The sequence below is a fragment of the Bufo gargarizans genome, chromosome 3 (genome assembly GCF_014858855.1).
Source record: "Bufo gargarizans isolate SCDJY-AF-19 chromosome 3, ASM1485885v1, whole genome shotgun sequence".
Taxonomy (NCBI): domain Eukaryota; kingdom Metazoa; phylum Chordata; class Amphibia; order Anura; family Bufonidae; genus Bufo; species Bufo gargarizans.
The window spans coordinates 545833950-545839941 of record NC_058082.1 but is presented as its reverse complement, the minus strand read 5'-3'; positions in this window follow the sequence as shown (position 1 = coordinate 545839941).

Genomic DNA, 5992 nt, shown 5'->3' with positions numbered 1-5992 from the left:
GAGGCCCTGGTCGGACTACCATTAGCAGAGCGTACCAGTTACGCTGTCATCAAAAAGGCTATTCTGGTCAAGTACCAGCTGACTCCAGAGACTTACCGTTTACGGTTCCGGTCCCTGCGGAGAGGGCCCGGAGATACTTTTATGGACCATCTGGGCAAGTTGCAGACCACCTTCCAACAGTGGTCTGATCCCCTCACAGAGGACACCAAGCAGTCCCTGGTGGATCTGATGGTCCGAGAACAGTTTGTCTCCAATTGCCCCACAGATGTGCAAAAATATGTATGTGAGCACAAGCCGAAGAGTGCGCGAGAGGCGGCTGAGCTAGCCGATGAATACGTCGCCATGCCCAGCACTCGGGCATTCAAAGACACTCTGTCCCGTCTGGGAGGAACCTCTTCATCTGCTTCTTCCTCCCGGCCAGCTTTGTCGGTTCCTGTCCAGCGACCCTTTCACAGGCCTGCACAAAGACCTGAAGGAGTCAAGCCAGCACCGACAGACGTGCGCAAGTGCTATGCGTGCGGCAAGCCAGGACACCTCAGCCACTCGTGCCCGGAGAAGAAGACAGCACCCCCTGGCAAGCTTGCCCGCAACCCATCATCTGTGCTGTTAGTGAATGGAGCTGCAAGACACACCGCAGACAACCTACAGTCGGTTACTGTGGGCAACCGATGCACCACAGGCTTCCGCGATACAGGAGCCGAAGTCACACTAGTTCGGCCTGAACTAGTGGATGACGCAGACCTTATTCCCGGCAAAAGCCTCACCATCACGGGAGTTGGGGGGGTGAGCCCTAATGTTCCCCTAGCTCGTGTTTTCCTTGATTGGGGGGCTGGGAGTGGAGTAAGGGAGGTGGGAGTCTCTGCGGAGATCCCCACAAATGTTTTATTAGGCACTGACCTAGGACGATTGGTCTCGTGCTACGTGCCCCCTGGAAGCACACAGGACTCACCCGTCCCTATGGAGGTCCCTGGACATACCGAGGTACTGTGCAAGGATGTTTGCATAACATCAGATAACCTCGGGGATGGACCTCGGGAGGTGGGAGGTGGGGTGTGTGGGAGCAGTTCTCCTATGACAGGAGATGTAGAGGGGATGGCGGGTGTATGTACACAGGTAGCAAACCTGTGTTTAACTGATTCAAGTTGTGCAAATGTTAAATGTGATGACATTATTGTGCCTGTGTTGCCCGTCACTCGCAGGGCTGCAAAAGCCGCAGCGGAACGCGCCATTGGGGAAGAGCAAGTGGAAGTGTCCCCTTCCACCGGTTCGGACCCCGTGGACTTAACCGCGTCAGAGCCTCAGCCACTGTCCCTGTTCGCCACAGGACAGCTGGCTGGGACTTGTAGTGCCGCCTTTGAGCAGGCCCTGCGAGATGACCCTACCTTGGAGCAGCTAAGAGGGTTAGCTGCCAGCCCTCCCACTGAGGGAGACAAATACCGAGTGTGTTGGGACAATGGGAAACTGTATAAGGAGGACATCTCCCACAGTGACAGTAGGGTGGGGCCACTCAAGAGGCAGCTCATTGTACCTGTGCAGTTCAGGGAACAATTACTGCAAGTGGCTCATGAGATCCCCTTAGCTGGTCACCTGGGAATAACCAAAACAAAGTCCCGGGTGATGCAGAATTTTTTCTGGCCTGGCCTCGGGGCAGATGTCGCCAAGTACTGCAGGTCCTGCGACACCTGTCAGCGAGTTGGCAAAGCAGGAGACCGTCACCGAGCTCCATTGAATCCCTTACCAATAATTGATGAACCCTTCAGGAGGGTGGCCGTGGACATCATTGATCCCCTGGCCATCCCCAGCAGTTCGGGTAAACGGTTCATATTAACCCTGGTGGATTACGCGACGCGCTACCCGGAAGCAGTGGCGTTATCCTCCATTAGGGCGGACAAGGTTGCGGACGCCCTGCTGGGGATCTTCACGAGAGTGGAGTTCCCAGCTGAGCTTCTCAGCGACCAAGGACCTCAGTTCATGTCTGAACTAAGGCAGGGGCTCTGTAGGAAAATACAGGTGAACCATATCGTAGCCAGCCCTTACCACCCACAAATAAACGGCCTCTGTGAGCGCTTCAACGGGACGTTGAAGCAGATGCTGAAGACGTTTGTGGAGGCGCAAGGGAAGGACTGGGAACGATATCTACCTCACCTGCTATTTGCCTACAGAGAGGTTCCCCAGGAGTCAACCGGGTTTTCGCCCTTTGAACTCCTGTATGGTCGACGAGTAAGAGGTCCCCTAGACCTAATCAGAGAGTCTTGGGAAGGCAAGGTTGACGGAACTGAAGTCTCTGTAGTAGACTATGTCCTCAGGTTCCGAGACAAAATGGAGTCGCTGGTAGGTCTGGTACAGGAGAATATGGTACAGGCCCAAAGCAAACAGAAGCAGTGGTATCACCGCACTGCCCGAGAGAGAATCTACCAGGAGGGGCAGAAGGTCTATGTCCTGCTGCCAATGCGGCAAAACAAACTGAATGCCATTACAACCTCGGATGCTTACCCCATGCCCAGGATTGATGAACTGTTAGATAAGTTGGCAGGAGCCAGCTACCTGACAATCATGGACCTGAGCAGGGGGTATTGGCAGATTCCCCTGACCTCGGAGGCTCAGGAGAAGTCGGCCTTCATCACCCCTTTCGGCTTATACGAATTTACTGTAATGCCGTTTGGGATGAAGAATGCGCCAGCCACCTTTCAAAGGCTTGTGAATGACTTGCTGGAAAGACTAGAAGAATGTGCTGTCGCCTATTTAGACGACATTGCCGTGTATAGCCCCACGTGGAAGGAGCATCTGGTGCACCTGTCGCAAGTACTGGACAAACTTGCTGCGGCTGGACTAACTGTTAAGCCTAGCAAGTGCCAGCTGGGCATGAATGAAGTCACTTACTTAGGCCACAGAGTAGGAGGAGGCACACTGAGGCCTGAAATAGAGAAGGTGAAAGCCATTACGAGATGGCCAACACCTCTCACCAAGACGCAGGTCATGTCTTTCTTGGGAACGGCCGGGTACTATAGGAAGTTCATCCCGAACTATAGCGCCCTGGCCAAGCCTCTGACAGACTTGACCAAGAAGAAGCTGCCCAGGATGGTGTCATGGACGCCGGAATGCGAGCAAGGCTTCCAGGCCCTGAAGGATGCACTAGCCAGTGCTCCTGTGCTTCAGGCCCCAGATTTCACTCGGAAGTTTGTGGTCCACACGGATGCTTCCGCCTTTGGTCTGGGTGCAGTCCTGAGTCAGGTGAACCAGGCCGGGGAGGAGCATCCTGTACTATACCTGAGCCGTAAGTTACTGGCCAGGGAGACCAGTTACTCTACAATAGAGAAGGAGTGTTTAGCTATTGTGTGGTCCCTGCAAAAGCTACAACACTACCTGTATGGACGCAATTTCACAGTGGTCACTGATCACAATCCCCTCAGCTGGTTGGCACGTCTCGCAGGAGACAATGCGAAACTGCTGAGATGGAGCCTGATTTTGCAGCAGTACAACTTCACCGTGCAGCACAGAAAAGGTAGTTTACATGGAAATGCCGACGGGTTGTCGCGGCAGGGAGAATCGACCGGAGATGGCTGGGTTGCTGTGGAATAGGCTTGTGGCCATTTCTCCAGGCAACCTTTTAAAAGAGGGAGGTGTGCCGGCATACATACATAATTCCTCTGGGTAGCCATCTTATATGCTTCTGGCCCATGTAAAAAGCTGTGAACTCTCATCTTTCTGAAGCCTGGGTCGCCTATGACATAGATGGACACTTTTATTACCCCTACTCTGTGAGCCCAGCAATAAAAGGTCATAAAGGCTATACCAGGCCCAGCTCATCCTATAAGATAAGATTAGCTCGCTGTCAAGCCTGGCTGGAGCGTGACGTCATTAATTTCCAGGTCTGGTTTGAGGAGAGCTAATAGCCCTTAATTAGCTCTGGGCATAAAACCAGACCACTTTCATATTTCATTTAGGAATCAACTTATGCCCTTTCTGACACCAGATCCAGGCTCTACAGAGTATTGTGGTTAATTAGGTATCAAATATGACTAGAGGATGTGATTCCTTAGCTGACCTATGGGTGGTAGAAGAACTACAGGTCCCAGCATTACCGTGTGTGGTCTCATTCTGTAGGTAAATAAATAAGGATCGCAAATATGTATTCTGTATAACAATATGCCGATGTATCAAGGAGATACGGGCTTAAGTATAATCCTCATTGTAGGAACTGAACTTTGATGGGGTCATAAAACACTTGGGGGCAATCCCTAGGATTGACAGTCACTCTGCTGCCATTGGCTGACAGGAGTAAGTCTCCTGCCCATGGGAGAGTTCATAAAAACCCATGCACAAGGACAGAGGAGAGAGACCCATGGAACATCACCAGACACTTAATTGGACATTGACAGGCATATCCCTGTATCAGAAGAACTTTGAGGGTCTCCCCTGATACATACTGAAAAGGGGTTTGCAAGGATTCAAAAAGGACATATGAACGACCATCTGAAACCCTCCAGAGAAACTAAGTATTCTTTCATCTTTTTCCCTTTCATTTGAACTGTCGTGATTATTTATATTGTTATTATTATTCTGTAGATTTATAGTCATTTTCATTAGACTTGTATGCACTGCTTTTTACCGCTTATTAAAGATTATAAAATCTAAGTAGCCAAGTCTTCCATATTCTAAGCTGCTGAACAACGTACCTTGCCTTTGAAGAGACGTTACCAGGTAGTTAGTTAAATTGCATTTAGGAATTGTAGCTGGGGGTGATTGACTGCGGTTGGTCAGTAAGTGATATCCGGTTCATCCACTGATCTGTGTGATAGTGAATGACCCGGATAGTCGGCTCGTGGACCGGGAACCCACGTGGTGGCAGTTACCGAAGTGTAGTGGGGGGTGTTAGCCGAGTGGTAATACCCCGGTCACGTGAGGTCTCTGTGTGTGCGCAGACTCCGTCACAGACCACTACGTCAGAGCTGTGGGATCCGGAGCGGTCGGATCCATAGTTCGTGACAATTTTTGTTGAGGTTTCTGGTGAATTGAAAAAAATCTGACTCTGTGCCATCCCCAAAAATTAAAATATCAATATATCTCCCCTAAAAAGAAATGTGATATGTGTATTGTGAATTGTACTCAGTGAACACATATTTGTCCTCCCACCACCCTAGGAATTTGCGAAACTCGGTGCACAAACCGTGCCCATAGCGGAGTCAACAAAAAACGTAAAAGTGTAGTGACAAATTTATTGTGTTTGTGAAATTGCGTACCCTTTGTGTACAAATAGTATTCTACTGCTTTAATACCTATTTTGCGTTGAATGCTCATATATAAAGCCTCAAAGTCCAGTAGTTGTGACACAGTATCTTGGCAGGTGCTCTGTAATGAACACATGTGCATATGGTTAAAATCACGGTTTTGAAACATGCCTAATAAATAATATAGTAAAAAAGGACTAGTGGAAGAATATATATGGACACATGTATGTTTGAAAGAAAGAAAAAAAATTGTTCACAAAGGAACAATAGAATATTAAAAAATTAAAAATAAAATCACCAGAATATACCAAATATTTTGGGATATAGATCCAGTTTTGAAAAAAGGATACATACAGTCAGGTCCATAAATATTAGGACATCGACACAATTGTAACATTTCTGGCTCTATACACCACCACAATGGATTTGAAATGAAACAAACAATATGTGCTGTAACTGCAGACTGTCAGCTTTAATTTGAGGGTATTTACATCCAAAACAAGTGAACGGTGTAGGAATTACAGCAGTTTGCATCTGTGCCTCCCACTTGTTAAGGGACCAAAAGTAATGGGACAATTGGCTTCTCAGCTGTTCCATGGCCAGGTGTGTGTTATTCCCTCATTATCCCAATTACAATGAGCAGATAAAAGGTCCAGAGTTCATTTCAAGTGCGTTATTTGCATTTGGAATCTGCTGCTGTCAACTCTCAAGATGAGATCCAAAGAGCTGTCACTATCAGTGAAGCAAGCCATCATTAGGCTGAA